This window comes from Myotis myotis, unplaced genomic scaffold, assembly GCF_014108235.1.
Source record: "Myotis myotis isolate mMyoMyo1 unplaced genomic scaffold, mMyoMyo1.p scaffold_m19_p_5, whole genome shotgun sequence".
Taxonomy (NCBI): domain Eukaryota; kingdom Metazoa; phylum Chordata; class Mammalia; order Chiroptera; family Vespertilionidae; genus Myotis; species Myotis myotis.
Window position 1 is genome coordinate 107,815,346 of NW_023416357.1, and position 22,495 is coordinate 107,837,840.

Here is a 22,495-nt window from a genome sequence, read left to right on the forward strand (position 1 = left end):
CTAAGCTGGCAGTCAGACATCCCTCTGGCAGCCCCAGAGCCCTTGGGGGATGTCCACTTGCCAGCGGGAGCAGGCCTAACCTGCAGTCGGACATCCTTAGCGCTGCTGAGGAGGCGGGAGAGGCTCCCACCACCACCGCCGTACTGGCTGCCGTCAGCCTGGCTTGTGGCTGAGCAGAGCTCCCCCTATGGGAGTGCACTGACCACCAGGGGGCAGCTCCTGCATTGAGTGTCTGCCCCCTGGTGGTCAGTGTGTGTCATAGTGACCAGTCATTCCCAGTTGTTCTGCTGTTAGGGTCAGTTTGCATATTACCCTCTTATTATATAGGATAGAGGCCTGGTGCATGGGTGGGGGCCAGCTGGTTTGCCCTGAAGGGTGTCCCAGATCAGGGTGGGGGTCCCACTAGGGTGCCTGGCCAGCCTGGGTGAGGGCTGATGGCTGTTTTCAGGCTGGTCAAGCCCCCCCCAAGTGGGGACCCTCACCCCATGGAGGTTTGGCCAGCCTGGGTGAGGGGATGATGGCTGTTTTCAGGCTGGCCACACCCCCTTTAGGGTGGGGGTCCCCACTGGGGTGCCTGGCCAGTCTGGGTGAGGGGCTGAGGGCCATTTTCAGGCTGGCCAAGCCCCCCTGCGACAGAATCTCCCAGCCTCTCCTTTTTGACTTTTCTTTTTTATTCTGGGATTTATTTACCTTCTATAATTAAAACTTTAGCCTTGAGAGGAGCTCAGAGCCAGCCAGGGCGGATGGTAGGGAAGCTTGGATTCCTGCTCATTCCAGCTCCATGGCCACGGCCGGCTGAAAGCAGGTATCTGGGGTTTTATTTACCTTCTATAATTGAAACTTTGTTGTTTTGAGTGGAACTCAGAGCCGGCCACGGCAGGTGGGAAGCTTGGCTTCCTCCATCATTGGGGCAACCAAGCCTCCTGTTTGCTCCAGCTACATGGCTGCCGGACGCCATCTTGGTTGGGTTAATTTGCATATAGTCGCTCTGATTGGCTGGTGGGCTTGGCTTAAGGCATAGCAAAGGTATAGTCAATTTGCATGTTTGTCTTTTATTAGTGTAGATGCTGAAAGGTATTCTTTAAGAAGAGGAAGAAGAAAAAGGTAAAGATAAAAATTATGAGCAATAAATACATATCTATCAACAAGTGAATCTAAAAATCAAGTGAATAAAAAATCTGATGAACAAAAAATACTAGAGGAATCCAAAGGCAACAAAATCTCAGACATATGCCGAAGCAATTTCTTCACCCATACATTTCCTAGGACATTGGAAACTAAAGAGAAAATAAACAAATGGGACTACATCAAAATAAAAAGCTTCTGCACAGCAAAAGAAACCATCAACAAAACAACAAGAAAGCCCACGGCATGGGAGAACATATTCGCCAATGTTATCACCGATAAGGGTTAATCTCCAACATTTATAGGAAACTCATACAACTTAACAAAAGAAAGATAAACAATCCAATCAAAAAATGGGCAAAGGACCTAAATAGACACTTTTCAAAAGAGGACATTCAGAAAGCCAAGAGACATATGCAAACATGCTCCAAGTCACTAATCATCCGAGAGATGCAAATCAAAACAACAATGAGGTACCATCTCACACCTGTCAGACTGGCTATCATCAACAAATCCACAAACGACAAGTGCTGGAGAGGATGTGGAGAAAAAGGAACACTCATACACTGCTGGTGGGAATGCAGTCTGGTGCAGCCACTATGGAAGACAGTATGGAGTTTCCTCAAAAAGTTAAAAATGGAACTCCCATTTGACCCAGTGATCCCACTTCTAGGAATATATCCCAAGAAACCAGAAACACCAATCAGAAAGGATATATGCACCCCTATGTTCATAGCAGCACAATTTACCATTGCTAAGATCTGGAAACAGCCTAAGTGCCCATCAGCAGATGAATGGATTAGAAAACTGTGGTATATCTACACTATGGAATACTATGCTGCTGTAAAAAAAGAAGTAATTCTTACCATTTGCAACAGCATGGATGGAACTGGAGAGCATTATGCTAAGTGAAATAAGCCAGTCAATGAAAGAAAAATACCAATGACCTCACTCATTTATGGATAATAAAGACCATTATAAACTGATGAACAAAAATAGATACAGAGGCAGAGCTGCCTCGAACAGACTGTCAAACTGCAGCGGGAAGGCTGGGGAGGGTTGGGGGGCAAGAGGGGTGTAGTAAGAGATCAACCGAAGGACTTGTATGCATGCATATAAGCATAACCAATGGACACAAGAAACTGGGGGGTAGGGGAGGCCGGGGGAATGTCAAGGGGAGGAAAAAGGGAGACATGTGTAATACTCTTAGTAATACTTTAAGCAATAAAACAAAATTTAAAAAAATAAAATAAAAAATAAAAAAATCTGATGAACAGAAAAAAGAAAAGAAAAAAAACCTATAAGGTGTACTTAGTTAAAATAAAATCTTACCTTCAAAAGACACTGTTAAGAACATGAAAGAGAAAACCACTGGGAGAAAATATTTGTAATAACATGTCTAACAAAGAATCTGTGTGAAGAATACATAAATAGTCCTGAGAACTCAATAAGAAAGCAAGAGGCCCAACAAAAATGGACAAAAGATTTGAAAATACAGGCAGAAGATGACATGTGAATGGCCCCTAAGCACATGAGAAGATGCTTCACCTCATTACTCACTGGGACATGCAAATCCGAAGCACACGGAGGGGCCACCTCCCACCCACAAGGTGTGACGGCACCAGGGCCGGCGAGTGTGTGGAGCAATCGGAACTCTCCGACATGACTGGCAGGAACGAAAAATGGTACAGTCACTTTGGAAAACAGTTTGGCAGTTACTCATAAAGTTAAAAGGACGCTTATCATATGACCTAGCAATTCCACTTTTATTTACCCCAGAGAACTAAAAATATGCTCAACAAAGACTTCTATATATACACTGATAGCAGCCTTATGCATTAATAATCCCAAGCTAAAAACAAGCCAAATGCCGACCAATGAGTGAATAAATAAACAAACTGGGCATATCCAGACCATAGAGAACTCTTTAGCGATGAAAAGGAACCGAATATTGGCACATACACAATGTGGATGGGCATTAACAAATCATTGCTGAGTAACCGAAGCTGGGCACAAAAGAATTCCTGCTCTATGATTCCATTTCTACGAAGCCCTGGAAAAGACAGACTCATCTACAGGGACAGGAGACAGGCCAGTGAGTCCCTGGGCCTGGCTGAGCAGTGGGTTGACTAGAAAGATGCATAAAGGAAGCTTTTGGAGGTGATGAAAATATTCTACATATTGAGTGAGATGTTCAATTGGGTGAAATATTTGTAAAAACTCATCAAACACTGTACTTAGAATGGAGGTATTTTACTGTACATAAATTATATATGAACAAGGTTTTAACCAAATACTTAAATCCATTGCCATTTTGAAATTGAGATTTCACATTTTAAAATGAAATCTAGATTTTCTTCCACTTTTGAAAAATCAGAATGACTTGACGACTGTCCGATGTGGCAATGTCCTGCTGGGGCTGCGCAGCAGCTGCCCCGATTCGGAGCCTGTGCGCCCATCACCCCACATCTCGCGTTCCCCGTCTTCTTACACGCAGCCCACTCTGCTCGTTTTCTGTCCCGTGTTGGTGTGTAGGGACATGTGACCTAGCGGCCCCTGTCAATCACAGGTTAGACGCTTTCATTAAAACCCCCTGTACTTACTGTTGCACTAAACCCTCAATTATCCAAGGTTATCAGGGAATAAGTGTGTGGTAGCTGGATTTTTGTAGTTAATTGAAGGTTCGCTGGAAAACGGATGTGACTCTGGTTATTAAGAAGTCGTTCATGTTTCTGCGTCTGCCAGGGCAGCTCTAGAACAGGAAGGTTGGAGCCCAGATGGCGCTCTCTGTTCCGACTGCAGGACAATGTCAGGAGAGGGGCTGGGATCTCTCGTCATTTCCATGGATAAAGGCAAATATGTGCATTGTAGGCACCCAGATTCTGGTCTCTGTATGCCATTCCTGACCGAAAAAACGCAGGGCTCCTTGGAGGAATGGCTTATGCCTCTTTTCGTGCAGGAAATGCGCAGGAGGAACCTGCATGACTTCATCTTAGTAGAAAGCAGAGGAGGCACCCAGCGCTCCTGGGGCCACTCGAAGGACCCCTTGAAGGGGCTCTTCGTGCCAAAGGCGGGACAATTTGAGCATCTTTACAAAAACCTGCAATGAACCGCAACATTACATGCATAAAAAGTCTGTGAGCTCAGAATAATACTGAGAAAGGAAAACATGAATGTTACTGATCAATAAATGTCATTAACAAACGGGTCCCATTCAGGCTGCTGTTCCTGTATTTGGGGCACGAGCAGCTATTAGGCTCAGTAAACGGCTTCCCTTACTGCAAGGGCTCCAACGTTCAGCTCGAAACGCAGCCCGAGGCCTATTTCTGTACAGCCCTTGAGCTAAGAATGGTTTTTATTGATTTTTCTTTTATTTAAAAAAATTATTTTCTTTTATTTTCCCCATCTCCTTTGATCCCCTCTGTGAAGGGGTGTAAAGGGAGGACCGAGTGTGACAGAGGCGCCTGAGGCCCGCAAAGCCGACACTAAGCTCCTGGCCCTCCACAGGCTCGCGTGCCGGCACCTGACCTGCTGTGCCGGCGGATTTGCAGTAAATAGAGAGAAATCTTTAAAATGGGGCTTCACCTCAGGCTCTGTATGCGTCTGTCGCTTCCCGCCCAGTGCCTGCTAATGCAGCGTTTCCGAACATCAGCGGTTTGCCTGCCACCTTCCCTGTTTTTGCTGAATCCCTACAGCACTGGTATCGTTATTTACTTAACAGAAAACATCGCCTCAACTCCCTTTTCTGCTTTAAAATATTCAGCCTTGTCCTGAGGAACACCCGGAATGCGGAGCAGCGCTGTGCCTGTGAAGTAGGCTTGCTACGCTAAACCACGTTTTGTAACGCACATGAAATAGTTTCGCTATTTGAAAAGGGCTCTTCTGTGCAGCACGAAAGTCACCTTGCTCTCGCCCTTCAGGAAATTCTCTGCTGATTACTTTCCACCTGGCTGACACGTGCGCTGCCCAGAGACATGCCATCTCTGCCCAGCGTGTCCGCCTACGTCTCCCTGCCCTTCTCTGCATCCGGGGCGGCCTAGTTATGCCCATTTCACAGAGTGGGACTTACCCACGACTCAGTGAGTCACAGGTGGAGGTGGAAATAGCCAGCAGGTCCCCTGGCTCCTGGCCACGCCTTGAGGTGAGACACCCGACCTCTTGCACGCGCTCTGGTGGGTGTCGGGGAAGTCTGCGGTGTAGCAATAGAGCCGCCGTCTCCGCCTGCGCTCACCCAGGGCAGCGCTCACCATAAACCCAAACCCCGTGGGACTGGGGGAGGCGACAGGAAAGTGGCTTCCTCCAAGGCCCCAGGCGGGGGACCAGGGATCTTATTAGAGCAGATGAGAGAAGGAGGATTCGGCCAGGGTGTGTGGTTAAGTGGAAGAAAAGAAAGGGCAGATCAGCATATGCATTTGTGTAGACAAGAGAGAGCTTTACCTCTCAGGGGAGACACCAGAAAGTGGTCATAGGAGCGGCTGGGGGACAGGCAGGGAGGAGACTTGAAAGCAAGTTACTCCTTATGCACCTTTTGCATTTTGGACCATATCAATGTTTTTTAAAAATTCGATTTATTGGTGTAACATTGGTTAATACAAATCAAGGTTTAATCTGTTCATTTATTCAATCAGTCACTGTTAAGCACTGACTGTGTGCTCAGCACCGTTGTAGGCACCAAGCATCCATCGACACACAGTAAAGACATGAACCCCTGGCCGGCCAGTGTGGCTCAGTGGTAGAGTGTCGACCCAGGAACCAAGAGGTCACAGTTTGATTCCGGGTCAGAGCACATGCCCGGGTTGTGGGCTCCATCCCCAGAAGGGGGTGTGCCGGAGGCAGCCGACTGATGATGCTTCTCCCTCGTCGACGTTTCTATTTTTTCTATCCCTCTCTCACTTGCTCTTAAAATCAATAAAAACATTAAAAAAAAAAGATGTGAACCCCAGGCTTCAATGAGGTAACACTTGGGAAGCGCTTTGCACAGGGCCTGGGCCAGCAGTAGCTGCTATTACTGCTATTATGTCATGCAAGCAGCAGAGTCCTTCAATGGCCCCTTCTTCACCCTGGGTCGTTAGGGCTGTCACTCAGGGGAGATGGCCAGCGGGAGACGTGCCTCCCAGGCTCTGCCCCTTGTGGGGCTGGTCCTTCCCTGGCAAGCAAATCCCATGGTCCCCAATGTCTCCAGTGGCCCCCAAGGCCCCCATGGCTGGCAACTGGCTTTCCCAGACCACTCCTGTGAACAGCTATCCCTACACCCGGCTCCCGGCACCAGCAGCCGTGGATGCGGCCCATGGGTGCTGGCCTCTGAAAGAGCACTTCCTACACTTGTCCCAGCGGAAGGGAGACCGGTGAGGGGTGGAACGGAGCCTCACTCCCCGCAGCAGGCGCCTGGCCCTGCGCATCTCCGCCAGGTGCGAGGCTGGGAGAGCGAAGTGCTGAGCTGCTGGCCGACCTGTGGAGCCCTTTCTGTGGCCCACGCCTCACGGAGCAGCAGCGCTGGCCCCGATCCAGCCCTTCCTCCTGGGCTAATGCTCAGCTCCTGGGAGAGGAGTGGGGGCTCCTGCTGAAGGCGCTGCATCAGAAGGGCAGGGCCCACCCCTCTCTCTCCTCCTGTTACCTTCTCTAAAGCCCGTCGTATGTGGTCATTGCTCCGGTGCCATCACACGCCCTTTGTCCCCATCTTCCCTGAGAGCCCTTACGGCTGAGCTTTGCAACAGGGGTGTTGGGAGAGGAAGGGAGCCCGTTAGGCCAATTGCAGGCACGGAGTACGGCCAAGGAGAGCTGAGAACTCAGTGGCCACGACAGGAGCCGGCAGGGGGCAAAGTGAGCAGGCGGGGCTGCCCCCATCTCCACCCCGACCTGACAGCCTCCATCCTGCCAGTGCCCCTCTGGCTGGTCCGATGGAAGATGAGGGATGGTGTCAGGGAAGTGCTCAGAGCTGCTGCTGGGGCAGCACTGGCCAAGCCCTGCGGGGAGTGGGAGCAGGCGCCAGGGCCTGGGGAGCCGGTCTGCTCTCTGGGTGTGACCTGCCCTGCCCGCCCCCCACAGTAGGCTCAGCCGGGAGCTCAGCGCACCACACACGCTCGCCCCTCGGGCACCGCACACCCTCGCCCCTCGGGCACCGCACACCCTCGCCCCTCGGCACCATGCGAAAAGCGGGCCGCAGGGTCCCCACGAGACAGGCACTTGGAGGGACCGCTCAGCCGACACTTCTCGGAGGACTGGTGCTGCTGCTGGGACCAGGCCTCACTCCCGGTTGCGGGCTCCGTCCCTGTGGGATGTACGGGGGCAGCCGATGGCTGTTTTGCTTTCACATCGATGATTCTCTCTCTCCCCTTTCCCTCTCTCTAAAAAAATCAATTACAAAAAGTCTCACTTCAAACATCAATGCTTAAGTTATGGTGAAGGCGGTGAACCGAGGCCCACAGTTCGGAGGCGGTTGCCACAAGGCTGCAGGCGTGGCGGCCTGGCCCAGCGTCCCGGTTCTGGGAACTCCGATCACACACCCGCGGTGGCCGCTTGTTTCCCGTTCCCTCGGGACCCTTGGCCAGCTCCCACCGCAGGGCGAAGGCCACGGAGCTGCCGCTGAAGGGCCTCTGGCCTCGAGGGCAGGTCAAGGCTTGTGCTCTTAGGGGCTAACGCTTGGCTGCCTGCTTGGTCTGGGCTGCAGCTGGGCGCCAGTGACACGCTCCTGGACTCAACATCGTCCTTTCTGTTGGCTCACTACTGTTTTTACCTAAAGACCTGCTTGAGCTCTGTCCTAAGCAACAACGTCCGCAAATCACAGGGCCCGGGTTCCTAATTACGTATGTTTTCTAATACGGGCAATTACTAGTGAGATGAAAGGCGCTTGTCAGCGCACCCTCTCCGCCCGCCCGCCGCGCTGCACGGGGAGACAGAGTCAGCCGAGGTCCTCCCGCCTCCTGGACGCACCAGGTTAGACAAACACCTCGCACCCGCGCTCCAGGGCCACCGCGGCGTGGACCCCTCGCCCCCAGTGCTGTGCCAGGCTGTGCGCTGACAGAACCCGTTCTGTCGGTTTTTCTACTACCGGCCCAAGATTACATCAGCCTCCATCCCAGGAGGAGTCTGACACATGACCTGCCGCCCAGCCCACAGCCCCTGAACCCCAGGACGTCAGGTGTGGCCAGAGCTGCCGGAAAACCCCTTGCGTTGGCATGGCCTCTTCACGGGGCAGCAGCACCCGTCTGGCCTCTGGCCAGCAGGCCACGCCTCGGAGGAGCCGTCCTGACAGGAGGCCAGCGGGCTCCTGCTCGTCACTTCCTTGTTCGACTGGTGGCCAAGCGCCACACGCAGGTTGGAAGATGAACACACCTCGTGCCGATGAAACCCTCATCGCTGTCTTCTCTGGGTGGACACCAACGCCGTGGCGACAGGGCGGCAGGATGCGGCCAACTGTGCGCGGGCACGTGCACGCCCGGGGCCCGAGAAGGGCGGTTAACTGTTTCTGTTTAAAAAACTGGATTTGTGTGCAGGCGAAGAACAGTGTGCACGGGGTTAAACAGAGGGTCTTACGGCTTATCTTGGTGTGGAAGGCTCTGTGGCTATTTAAAAAATGCTTTTAGTTTATCTGTCGTTTGCAATTTCCTACAACGAACAGACACTGCTTGTATGATTAAAAAGTAATAAAGGAGAAAGTTATTTTTTATATCAACACGGAAAAAAGTGAGCTTATAGCTTTATGGGAAAATGGGTTGTCAAGAAAGGTGGTTGTTAGGCACCTGAAACCGATATAATTGTATTAACCAACATCACCCCAATTAATTCAGTTAAAAAAATAAGTGTAGGGATCTTAGCATTGAGCTGCGACTTTAGGGGAAGGGGCGGGGCGATGCTGGATGGGTTGGGATCAAGTGTCTACAGGGGCTTCCGGAGAAGTTCAGATTAGACTTACTCTTCAACCTGGGTTCTAGTATTTGCGACAGTTTTCCAAAAACTCGTTACTTTTATAAAATGTTTAAAAGCCTCAAAGGGCGGGGGGGCGGGGGGCGCCAAGTCAGCTAGGAAACTCGGCCTGGGCCCCTTGCAGCTGGACTGTGCTCCCCATGGAGGCAGGTGGGCCCTTCCGTTGTTCCTGGGCACAGGGTGAGCCCGAGGTGGCTTCCTGTGGAGGCCTCGGAACGCGCATTTCCTGGGTGGCTCCTGTCTCCAAACCCTTGTTGACAGAGCCTTGAAGCCGTTTGCTTCCTTGTTGCCGGGACGCGGCTGCACTGGGCTATGTGCTGTACGATTACGTTTATGTGGGGAGACAGCTCGCCCCCCTGGCCCCATGCCAGGCGCCATGCCATCGCATCCTAATGGGCAGACGACTTGGGGGTGCCAACGGCGAGCACACGAGCCCACGGCCCTCCCCTCCCCGGCCATGCAAGCGGCCACTTGCCCAGGGTGGGTGGTGTGTGTTGACAGCTGGTGGGGCGGAATGCGGCCAGTTTCATGTGCTCCCTCCCGCCCTCCCTCCTGCTAAGGCTGGAGGCAACCTGAAGGAGAAAGTGTCTGCCAAGCCTCAGTGGGCGGGGAGAAGGGGTGGAGGATGGAGATGGTTACTCCACTGGGAAGAAAAGGCTGTGTCCTGATGAGAGTCAGAAAAATAAGCTCAACCTGGTAAAATGGTGAGGCTCACACAATAGTTCCAGCTCTATAGCGTCTCTATTTTCCATCAGGAAACACGAATTATTCTGTTATTATTCAAAATGTGAGCTTTAGAGTCAGAGGTGAGTGGAGTCTCAGACCATCACACCGGCTCATCTGTAAAGCGCCCCCCCCCCCCCGCCCCCGGGCCTGCATTTTCAGGACGGCTGAAAGGGGATGATGCCCGCAAAGCGCTGGGCATGGCGTGGCGTCGGTGCTGGCTGTTGTCCTTGCTGGGGAAAGGGGTGGGACAGTGCAGGTGGCCGCTGGGCGTGCACACTCACCTGCGAGGCGGCCTCAGAGAGGACGGTGCTGGCAGGGAAGTTTCCCAGCTCACAGATGAAAGCTTCGAGCCCTGCACTGCGTTCCCCGAGGCCCAGCGGCCGGGGTCACACTTCTGTCAGGAACTTTCAAGGGCACCCCTGTGTCTGCAGAGTAAAGGAGAAGCCCTTAGCCGGCTTTCAAGACGCCGTTCAGTGTGCCCCCACCTGCGTGTCTCCTTTTATCCCTCTCATTCCCCTTTAAAACAGGGTAGTGCTTAAGGGCGTGGGTTTAAATCCCAGCTGTCACTCACGGTGTGACTGTGGAATCCACTTACCCTCTCTGTGCCCTGGTTTCCCCATCTGTCAAGCTAGGGGAAAACAGTACCTACTTCATTTCCAGTCCCCCCCGAATGGAAGTCACCTGGTCGTCCTCCTCCTCCCCCCGCCCTCGCCCTGTGGACCAACTCCTTCTGTTTTATTTGCTTCCCTCTGTCACAGATCATGGCTATTTATATCCCTCTCTAATCCGTGCTACTGGGTGGGGAGGTCCCTAGATTTCCCAATGCTTGAGTTTGGAACTTGCACACAGTAGGTGTTCAGTAAGTACGCCTGGCCTTCAGGGCTGGGTGGGGCAGGGTTGCCATTCAGCTGGTATCCGAGGTGTGGTTTCGAGGGTTGATTATGTCTGGAAACCTTTCCTGGTGGAAGGGCCTTTTACGTAAACCTTCCAAATATGATCACTGCTCTGTGTGTAGGGGTGGGGGCACCTGCTCTCCTTCCATCCACCTGCCACTTGGAGCTCAACTGTGTCCCCCAAATTCATATGTTGAAGCCCTAACCCACAGGACCTCAGAAATGACTGCACGTTGGGGTCTTTAAAGAGATGCTAACGTTAAATGGGCCAACGGGATGGCCCTAATCCAACCTGACCGGCCTCCTCAGAAGAGAGGACATTTGGACACCCAAAGAGACACCTGGGGTGCCCTCTCGGAGGAGAGACCTTGTGAGGACACAACCAGAGGCGGCAGCTGCAGCACAGAGGCCTCAGGAGGTGCCTGGACCTTGGACTTTCAGCCCCAGACTGTGAGAGAAGTTTTTGTTGCTTAAGCAGGGGTATCACAGCAGCCTGATGGACTAACGAAAGCTGTAATGACAGAAGGAACCAGGAGGCTGAGGCGGAGCCGGCGGTGAGGAGAGCGGAGGCTGGGGCTCCCTCCCACGACCAGTTGCGAGGCCAGGCAGGTCAGGAAGCCCCCAGACCCCGCAGAATGACTTCTGCTCAGGGGTGAGTCTGCTCTTCCCTCCCGACCAACGGATTCCATGCCCTTCTGTGGAGACACATCCATATTTAACCACCCGCCCTGCAAGTCCTTCCCCATTACCAGATTAAAGGCAATAATACATGGCATTTTAAACCTATTATTATTATTATTATTATTATTATTATTATTATTACTAGAGGCTCAGTGCATGCAATTTGTGCAGGGTGGGGGGTCCCTCAGTCTGGCCTGCACCCTCTCGCAAACCAGGACCTTTCAGGGATGTCCAACTGCCGGTTTAGGCCTGATGCCTAAACCGGCAGTTGGACATCCCTCTCTCAATCCAGGACTGCTGGCTACTCACTGCTTGCTGCCTGCCTGATCGCCCCTAACCACTCACCTACCTGCCTGACTGCCCCTAACTGCCTCTGCCTGCCTGCCTGCCTGATCACCCCTAACCACTCACCTACCTGCCTGATTGCCCCTAACTGCTCTGCCTGCCTGCCCGATCACCCCTAACCCCTCTGCCTGCCTGCCTCATCGCCCCAACCACTCACCTGCCTGCCTCATCGCCCCAACCACTCACCTGCCTGCCTCATCACCCCAACCACTCACCTGCCTGCCTGATTGCCCTTAACTGCCTCTGCCTGCCTGCCTGATCGCCCCAACCACTCGCCTGCCTGCCTGATCACCCCCAACAACTCGCCTGCCTGCCTGATCGCCCCCAACCACTCGCCTGCCTGCCTGATCGCCCTTAACTGCCTCTGCCTGCCTGCCTGATCACCCCCAACCACTCGCCTGCCTGCCTGATTGCCCTTAACTGCCTCTGCCTGCCTGCCTGATTGCCCCTAACTGCCCCTACCTGCCTGCCTGAATACCCCTAACCACTCACCTGCCTGATCGCCCCTAACTGCCTCTGCCTGCCTCATCGCTCCAACCACTGGCCTGCCTGCCTAATCACCCCTAACTGCTCCTTGGGGCGTGGGGCCAGCCGAGGCAAGGGGTGGTGGTGTTCCGGTGTCTGGTCATTCTGGTCATTCCACTATTTCAGTCGCTGGGCTTTTATTATATAGGATTTGCCTTAGACAAAGAGAGTCCAAATTTTTTTGTCCAGAAGACCTTGCATTTTCCTGCAACGAGTCCAACAACAGCTTCCCAACCCACTTGGAGTAAAACCCAAACTCCTTCCCATTGCCTGGAGGGTCTGGCTGCCCCCTCCTGCTCTGCCCTCCCCTCTGCTCCCCCAGTTTCCAAGATTGTTTCTTGCTGTACCCGCGTAGAGCAGTGGCCCCTGGACCGCTGATCCCCAGCCCCTGCCACAGCTCCAGGCTGTGCCCCAGGATCACACATGCGCGCGCGCGCACACACACACACACACACACACACACACACTCATGCACACATGGACGCATGCGTGCGTGCACACATTGGGCCTCGCACACAGCTGCTCTGACTCTGCAGGTTGAGTTGGGTTAGGTGTCTCTCTCTATATATTTTAAACTAGAGATCTTTTTAAAAAGTGATTATTGATTTCAAAGAGGAAGGGGGGAGAGAGAGATAGAAACATCAATGATGAGAAAGAATATTTGACCAGCTGCCTCCTGCACGCCCCCTACTGGGGATGAGCCCGAAACCAGAGCATGTGCCCTGACTGGGAATTGAACCCTGAACTCCTGGCTCATAGGTCTACGCTCAGCCCCTGAGCCCCGCTGGCCGGGCTGTGTGTATATTTTTAAACTTCAGCACAGAGTCTGGAGCATGGGCAGCACTGAGGCGCAGCACCGTGGGTCTTCGTGGAGCTGCTGCTTCTTTCAGCCCCAGCTCCAGGGCCATCTCTCTGAGGGGCCCACCCTGACCCCCAGTCCCCAGAGCCCCCTAGCCCATGGCCCTATTTATTTTCTCTGGAGACCTAACTCCATCAGAGACCATCTGATCTATTCATGTTTCCTGTCTGTCCCCTCCACCAGACTTTAAACTCCCCATGGTGTGTGCTGGCTTCTAGTCCCAGCAGCACCCCAAGTCCCACAGCACACCAGAGCACCTCAGCAGCATCCAGGAGCAATCCGACAGCACTATAGCACCCCAGCAGTACCCCAGAGCACCCCAGCAAAATCCAGAGGACCCAGGGCACCCAGGGGACCCAGAGCACCCAGGGCACCCAGGGGACCCAGAGCACCCAGGGCACCCAGAGCACCCAGGGGACCCCGGGCACCCAGAGGACCCAGGGCACCCAGAGGACCCAGGGGGCCCAGGGCACCCAGAGGACCCAGGGCACCCAGGCGACCCAGGGCACCCAGAGCACCCAGGGGACCCAGGGCACCCAGAGCACCCAGAGGACCCAGGAGACCCAGGGGACCCAGGGCACCCAGAGGACCCAGGGCACCCAGAGGACCCAGGGCACCCAGTGCACCCAGGCGACTCAGGGCACCCAGAGCACCCAGAGGACCCAGAGCACCCAGGGGACCCAGGGCACCCAGAGGACCCAGGGGACCCAGGGCACACAGAGCATCCAGGGGACCCAGGGCACCAAGAGCACCCAGGGGACCCAGGGCACCCAGAGGACCCAGAGCACCCAGGGGATCCAGGACACCCAGAGGACCCAGGGGACCCAGTGCACCCAGAGGACCCAGGGGACACAGGGGACCCAGGGCACCCAGAGGACCTAGGGCACCCAGAGCACCCAGGGGACCCAGGGCAGCCAGGGGACCCAGGGCACCCAGAGCACCCAGGGGACCCAAGCACCCAGAGCACCCAGGGCACCCAGGGGACCCCAGCAGCAGACCCTCTCTGTCCAGCACCGGAGCCACTGCCCACATGTGTCCACCGTCAGTGCTGGCCCCGCCGCTCGGGGCCGAGCTGTGTCCTCCGTGTCAGACCTCAGAGAAGTGGTGGAAGAGACGGGAGATATGGTGAGCTCGGGGAGGGACGGTGCTGCCGGCGGCAAGGCTGTGAGTGTGCCAGTGCCACTGAACTGTGCACTTAGAAATGGTTCGGAGGGTAAATTCTGTTCTGTCTTTTAAACTGTGTTTACCACAACTAAGAAATTTAAAAGGATGTGCCGGCCATAAAAAATCTGGCTGGACAGAGCACCAGCCTGCGGACTAAGGGGCCTGGGGTCCGATTCCCTGCCAAGGGCGTGTGCCTCGGTTGCAGGTTCGTCCGGCCCCTCTTGGGCACGTGTGGGAGGGAACCAATGGTGTGTCTCTCTCATGACGACGTTTCTCTCTCTCTCTCTCTCCCCTCTCCCCTCCTCTCCCTCCCGTCCCCTCTCCCTAAAAAAATCAGTGGAAAAAAGTCCCCGGGTGAGGAGTAAAAAAATCTCAATAACTTTTAATATTGATGACATGCTCGAGTAATGATATTTGAATATAGGGGTTCCAGAAAATATATTACCAAAATTAATTTCACCTGTTTCTTTTTTCTCCTCTTCCCCCCCCCCCCCGACCCCCCCTTTCTCTGAGAGAGGAAGGGAGAGGGAGAGAGAGAGAGAAACTTCAATGATGAGAGAGAATCATTGATCGGCTGCCTCCTGCACGCCCCCTACTGGGATTGAGCCCGCAACCCGGGCCTGTGCCCTGGGCCGGAATTAAACCCGGGCCCCTTCAGTCCGCAGGCCGACGCGCTATCCACTGAGCCACACCGGCTAGGGCTCCTTTCCCTTTTTAAAAATTTAAAGCTGCTTATGTGGGTGAGACTTGGGGCTTGTGTTATATTTATATTGAATGGCACTGGCCTAGAACCACGGCCGGTACACAGTAGGCAGTTAAATAGGAGTTGAATATCAGAGTGAATACCGTGGCTGCCAAATAGGTACGGTTCCGTCTGCCAGGCTGCAGGAGAAGGGGGGAGTCTGCGGCACAGCAGTTCACATCACTAAGGAATCGTAACTAACGTCTGCTCTGTGCTGCCAGGAGAGCGGCTTGCTGGGCGCCCGCCTGTGCCTGCCTCCGCGCTTCCCTCGCACCCTCTCGCCTAACCCTCGTCAGTCCTGCACGGCCCCACCAGCGCTGCCGCTGCCCAAGGTCACCATGGCAGGGCCTGCCAAAGGCTGCCAGGCCTCCCCATACGCCTGCCCACCCAGTCTGCCACATGGGGCTGCCTGGGACGGACAGTGGCAGGGGCTTCTGAGCCAAGGAAGAGGCCTGCGAGGCAGCCAGTCCTTGCCCCGAAGGCCCAGGAAGAGAATGAAGTAATCCACAATCTCTGATCAACGCAAGTTCACCCATCCAGACCCAGCCGCCAGCCTTCTCAGGTTCAAGGACTCCAGGGAACCGGTCCTGGCCTGGGAGGTCATTCTGGTTCTAGGCAGTTGTGGCGGATGGCGCTGGGCCCAGCTGACCTCACGAGGCCCCGCCGGAGTTCCCGCAGCCCAGCGCGCAGCTCTCTTCCTTCAGGGGGCGCCCTCTCCCCTCCAGGCTGTGGCTGCCGGCCTGGGTCCACCAGCACCCCAAGTCTGGCTCAGATCTGCTGGAGCCGGGCCTGTGGTATCTAAGGGGAGCCCTCCCCGGAGGACAGGACGCCTCTGTGGGAGGGCGCGGGGATCAGAACCTGCCGGAGCGGGCAGAGCTATGCGACGCCTGACAGCTGCGCTTGTCTGTAAACTGTGGCTCTGAGCGTGGGGAAGCTGCTTGGACCTGGACAGAGACAGTTGACACCAAGAAGCCAAGAAAGCCCTGATCCCTCGGCAACAGCTGGCTGGGCGTCTGAGGCCCGAGGGAATGAAGACCCGCTGTGGGGGCCCTCGCCGTCCCCACCCCAGGTGTGAGGCGGAGGGTGAAGCGCAGGCTGCCAGCCTCGAGCCGAGCTTCTCAGCGCCGCTGCAGTGGTGGCACCGGGGGGCTTGCTGAAGGGCTAGTCCTAGTTCCCCCCAGGCCTCCGGAATCAGAAACTGCGTTTTCACAGCCCCCGGAGACTCTGGGCCACACAGAAGTTTGAGAATCCAGGCCAACAGTCTCACTACCAGGCACCAGCTCACCTTGTCTAGCAGCTCGACCTCCTCAGTCGGAACCAACGCGTGTGCGTGTTCGAGTTTGAGATGTGCTGGGCTAGACTTCCTTACCATGAAGTCAGGACCCTCAAACTCGAATGCTTTCAGGGCTTTTAGCAGGTGATGCTAAAGAATGAAGCCACGGCAGATCCAGCGGCCACTGCCACTTGGAAATAAGGTCCATGGGGGCCAGCTGGCAACCCTGCCCACAGGCCGGGGCAGAAAAGGCGCCTAAACTCTGGCAAGCTTGCTGAGTGTGGGACAGCCCTCCCAGGTGTGGCAGGAGGCGCACAGTAGGGACAGGGACAGGGGTTCCCAAACTCAGCGGCACAGTGGCCCTGGCTCCACCCCAGACAGCCTGACTGACTTGGTCTGGGCATCACCTGAGCATCAAGCTCTCAAAAGCCCCCGGTCCTCCATGCAGCCGGGCCTGGCGCCACGTGCTGGAGCAGGTCAGCAAACCTTTCAGTGAAGGGCCGAGCAGGGACGGTTTAGGCTGTGGGCCTCATGGTCTTGGTGGCAGCTGCATGCTGCCACAACCGTTCAAAAGCAGCCATAGCTAATATCAAGTGATGGAGCTTCCGGGGCCCTTTGGGTCAGGACCAGGGAGCGGCTGGCTCTTGCTGGAACCTCCTCCGTCCAGCGGAAAAGGACCCTGCTCCCTGGCCTCTCCAGACCGGACGGATCACAGCTCCGGCTCTGAGTTCTCAGCCCTGTTCCGGCGAGAGCGCCCTTCTCATCCCTCCGCACCCTGGCCTCTTAGGAAGGAAGAAGGGCCCTTGAGTGGTCTCCCCAGTCCTGCTGCCAGGCGCTCTGTGCCGGCCCTCAGTGCTGTTCTGTACCTGCCCCTCGACATTCAGAGCTGCCGGCAGCGCCCAACCAAATGCCCCGAGCGCCCCCCTTCACTGCCGCTCCCCTTGCCAGACTGCTCCCTTGTGTTTGTTCTGCTTTTACGATTTGAGCCAGGCCCAGGGCTTTATATGCACCTGCTCACGTGACCCTCATCGTCACCCTCTGAGGCAGGAACTGTGATCAGCCCCATTTTACAGACAAGGGCTCTGAGGGTCAGAGAAGTTATGCCACTCGCCCAAAGTCACACAGCTAGAAAGTGCCAGAACTGAGAATCAAATTTGGGTCTTTCAGACTTTAGAGCCCAAACCCTTAGCAGATGGCGGTGCCATGTTTTCTGGGTCTGTTTTTCCATCTGCTGGTTGGACCTTGGGTCTGGGAAGTCACGTGGGTGTCCATGATATTGCTGCTGGGGATGATGGGGGTGGTGGGATGGCAGTGATGATGGTGATGGTGATAATGATGGTAATGATGCCGGTCATGTACCTACTTGACAGGGTTATTGTGCAGATTAAATGAGATTACTCAGGCAAAGCATTGCTCACCATGCCTGCTCTATAGTAAGGACTCCATTAGGGTTGGCTCAGCTGGGCTCCCCGTGCCCTAGACCTCCAGAGGGGGTTCCACTGCCTTGGAGTTTGTTAAATAAACCTTCCTGTTTAAACACGGAGTGAAAGTGTGGATCAGAGACAAGGAAGGGAAAGGATGGTGTTTTTCTCCTTTGACTCCTCCTGCTTTCGGCTAAGTCTCCATTTCCTGCCAGCTTTGGACCCAGCCTCGGCCCCAGCCTTGGACCGCAGCCACGGGCCCAGGCTCTGTGGATGGCCTGCTCCCAGCCTCAGGGAGATGTGGAGGCTGGGAATCTGGTCTCAGAAGGTGAAAGGCTCTGCCCACAGCCACATGCAAGCTGGGCCCTGTCCTATCCTGTACGATTAGGGTCTTCACATCGGAGGGAGTGACCGGCTGGCACCTTACAGGGGAGCCCAGGCCTCCGAGAGCCCTGTCACGGAGCGAAACTCCCCACTCCTCTCTCGGCCCCTTTCAGATGACCCCCGCAGGGAGTGGCGGGAGCAGAGTGGGCTCGGGTCGGACTGCGTGGGTTAGAACGTGTGCCCGGGGCAAGCTGCTTACCCCCGCTGAGCCCGGCTCTCATCCGCAAAATGCAGACAATGCACAGCTGTTCCACGGGACTGTGGGAGGGAGACAGACCTCGGGGAGCGCGCGCTTTCTCCGCTGTGAGCTGGGGAGAGTGTTTGTAGCCAGCCTTCAGGATTGCAGGAAGAATCCCATGCAATAGCACATCTGCCTGCCAGGCCGCTGATGGTTATTGTTGTTATTATTACTGCGAAGGAGAAAGCCGCGGCCCGTCAGCATTTATTTGCTGAGAGAAACCGAGGACACGCATCGCTGTGTGTGAGCAAACAAAGCAGCAGGCAGTAGCCACACCTCCTCGAAGGAACGCGCTGTGGCAGCGAGAGGCCTTCAGTGTAGCCAACTGACCCTAAGGTTCAACAGGACACAGCTCCCCACCTCAGGCCAGGACCCCTGGGGGCCCAGTGGGCATTCAGGAGTGGAACGGGGGTGGAGAGTGGGTCTCAGGGTCGGCGCTGAGCGCTGTGGCTGGCTCACCACTGTGTCTCAGCGCCCAGCCCTCTTCTGGCACTCATCCATCCATCCATCATTCATTCACTCACTCACTCACTCACTCACTCACTCACTCATACAACAAAGATTCGCTCAGCGTTGCTGGGAGGTGGTGGGGCTGCAGAGTGAAGCAGTGAGCGCAGCAGAAGAGTCCGCCTCTAGCAGTTTCCCTTCCTGGGAACTGGAGCCGCAGCCTCTGGGAAACTCCCTAAGTAACCCTACTGCTGGGGAGTGTGCCCAGGCCCCCCCAGGTTTTGCCTTCTGTGCTTAATGCCCGTCATCCCCTGGCCAGGGTATCATCTGTCATCTGGTGTTGGAGGGGTTGGGCGGGCTTCTGCTCCAACAGGCAGCAAGGTGCAAACCAGTGCGCTCTCCACTTGCCTGACCATCACCGCCCTGGACACGCGCCAGGCCCTGACTGCGATTTTCCAACTTGCCCTGAACTCTACAGGTGGAGGTGATGGTGTCTTTCCAGCCCGGGCTCCCTCCCACGCCCCATCCTCATCCTTTCCCCCAGCAGGCAAGAACATTCCGCAGTTAATCAGAGCAGTGAGGAGGGGGGCCAGGGACTGGGGGTGAGTTACCTGCCGGCCATGAGTTGCTGTGCCCTGAGCTTGCTGATACCTCACCAGGCCCCCGAGGGAGGCACTGGCACTGTCCCCAGTCCACAGTTGGGGCTCAGAGGTTCAGCGTCCCTGTCAGTCACACAGAGCTGAGCTCCAACTCCAACCTGTCTGACTCCCAAACTCTTAATTGTTAACGCAAATCACCTGTCGAGGAAAATTATGGAATCGGGATTACTAATAAAACCCCTCACCTTGGCAGTAGTTCTTTGGGGACCAGAATTGTTTCCCCAGAGACCCCCTGGCCCAATAAATGGCCCCTTCTTCCATTAAGGAGCACAGGCCCTGTGCCAGGCACACTTCTAAACATTTCACCCCCCCACCCCCCACCCCCCAATGTCAAAACAGTCCTTCAAGGGAACTTCAGGTGCACAGCCTCAGGCCCTGAAGGTTCCTGGGGCCTCTTTCACTGACCAGCTTCCCCGAAACGTCCATCCAAATTCTCACTCCCAGGCAAACTTCGGAGAAAGGTGATCCCTCCTAAGCCGGGGGTGGCGCTCTCAACCAGGAAAATCAACAAAGTCCTCGGCCAGAGGTGGGAGAGCCACAGCAGAATTTCAGGAATCAACTTGGGGCGAGAGGAGCTTGTTTGGGGCGGTTGCAGCCCAGCCCCTGCTCAGACCCTGATGGAGCCAGATCAGACAGCTCTTGGAGGAGGGTGCCGCTGACGGCCTGGACCGTAGCCCTCCTTCCAGACCTCGGCTGGGAGTGAGTCCCTGACCATCAGGAGCAAGGGGGCTGCCTGATGTCCTGGGGGGTCTGCAATTCAGGGCCCCCAAGGCCCCAGCCTCCAAACCCTCAGTTAGGGAGGCACGGGGGTGGAGGAAGTGGGGGCTGAATTCACATTCTATTGTTATAACTGTGTGAGTTATCACAATATGACTCACAAGCCCATGAACCCCTCAGAGCCTCCATCTCTTAGTGCCCCTATCACCAGGGCGCCCCTTACCTTACTTCAGCCTCCCCAAACCACCTCCCCAGGGAACGCCTCCAGGTTCAGCTCGGCCCCATGACTATGTCTTGTTTTCCTTACGGTAAGAAAGAAATTCCTTTTTAAAAAACAAAATTGTTAAGACTTTCAGGCTTATTTCAAGTTAATTTAACAAACATTTATTCAGGACTTACTGTGTGCCAGGCACTGTTCTAAGCACTTGACACATTTTATAACACCCCTAATGAGGTGAGAATTCGTATCATCTCGAGTTTACAGATGAAAGAAACAACAAGCACGGAGAGGTTAAGTAATTTGCCTGCGGTCACAGAGCTAAGCGACCGCCAGGATTCAATCGCCCTGTAGGATAGCAGGCTCCAGGTTAAGAATTGCCACACCTTTTGTGTATTCCCAACAGCCAAGAAATTTTTGTCTGACACTACATTTTGTAATTTACATTATGGAAACACACAGTGTTTTAATTTTGCAGATACAAAGTGATATAAAAATACAGATGATGCATTTACAAACTCCCTTGACACCTGCCCCACCTGAATCTGCTGGTCTTAACATTTGGTCCTGCGGCTATTCCAGCCTCCCCCCTCCCCTAATCCCGACTCTTAGAACAGTCCCAGGACGCAGAGCAAGGGCTTCGCATGGACCAAGCTGCGGAACCCTCGCAGGATGCCGTGAGCCAGGCGTCTCTCCCAGCCCCACCTGCAGGGGGAAGACAGGCTTAGAGAACGGCGCACACTTGCTCAAAAGCACACACAGCTGGGAAGTGGCAGGGCCCAGGACCAGACCAGACAATCTGTATCACAGCCCCTACTTTTTTGTTTTATCATCCCTAAATGTTTCCATTGTGGCAAAATATACAACAAAACATTTACCACTTAAACCATTTTTAAGTGTACTTTTCAGTGGTATTAAGTGCATTCACATTGTTGTGCAACCATCACCGCCACCCATCTCCAGAACTTCACCTTCCCCGACACAATGAAACGCCGCACCCATTAAACACGAGCCCCCGATGCCCCCTTCGCCGGCCCCTGGTCACCTCTATTCCACCGTTTCTCTGAATCTGCCTCGTCTAGGTCCCTCATGTAAGTGGCATCACAAAATATTTGTTCTTTTGTGCCTTCCTTTTAAAAAATCTAGTTCATTTTTATATTTGAAAACATAATATGTAACTTGGGTGGTGATCTTACCTCTAACTTTATGATTGTCTTGAATAAAGCGAAAGAAGACGTGTGTGGCTAGAAGATGTAACTGTAACATAATAAACATGTGGATGAAAAATACCGAAAGAGCACCCAGCTGCATGCAGTGAAAAGCAACCCTCCTTTTCACTTAAGGTCATTAACTTCCCTCCCCAAAGTCAACCACTCTCAGCAGCTTCCAGGCTGTCCCCCAGCTTCTAATGTGCACACATAAATGTATACATTATACATGCCTGTGGAGGCCCTTTTCCACACACACACACACACACACACACACACACACACACGGCAGACAGCACAGCTGGGAGAGGATTTCACATCTGTTCTTCAGAGCCGCTGCTCTCCTGCAAGGGGCCGCGTCGCCTTCTCCGGCGCGGCTGTGCCCACAGTGCCGGTCCTTCTGGTGGACGTGTGGTCAGCGTGTCATTGCTTGCTCTTATGTACGTGCCACCTGGTCCTGGCGCGCTGTGCTCAGCCCTGGAGGTGGAAGGGCAGTGCCCCGAGGACGCCCCGAGGTTGCCCGGTTGGTGCTCCCGCCGCAGGGCTGGAGCCTGGCTTCCCCGCACGGCCGCCTGTGCCCTGGCGGCGGGAGACAGTTCCATGTGGTCCGAGCTTGTTTTCATCCGTTTGTATTCAGTTTGTCTTCTTTCTAAGTGAACAGCCAAATCCTTTCCATTACTCTCTTCTTCTCTTTCGGATGGGGTGGCTGGTCTTTACCCATGGCATTAACTCTTTGTCGTAAAGGTGGCAAATATTTGGATTCCTTTGATGTGCCTGGGTTTATGGGTGCTTTTGGTTTTGGTTGTGCAGAAAACATTCACTTTCATGTTGGCAGACTAGCGACTTTGACCGTGCACCTCCCCGTGGGGCTGTGCAGCTCCTCGCTCCCGACAGCTCTGAGCGGCCTGCTTCTCCCTGGAGGTCCTCTGGCAGCTGCGACTGTCCCAG

The 22,495-nt window shown here is 54.7% G+C and overlaps 1 protein-coding gene across 3 annotated transcripts in view; it reads right to left on the reverse strand.

Moving 5' to 3' along the window:
* The window catches only part of SCNN1B (sodium channel epithelial 1 subunit beta), a 50,288-nt gene that overhangs the window by 23,471 nt on the left and 4,322 nt on the right, over positions 1-22,495 (reverse strand). For 2 of the 3 annotated variants that reach the window (XM_036309497.1, XM_036309495.1), the window contains exon 2: positions 10,056-10,199. The exons of the other annotated variant lie outside the window; for it this stretch is intronic. The gene's annotated coding sequence lies outside the window, so the exon portion shown is untranslated. The remainder of the gene's footprint in view (positions 1-10,055; positions 10,200-22,495) is intronic. 3 annotated transcript variants of the gene reach the window in all.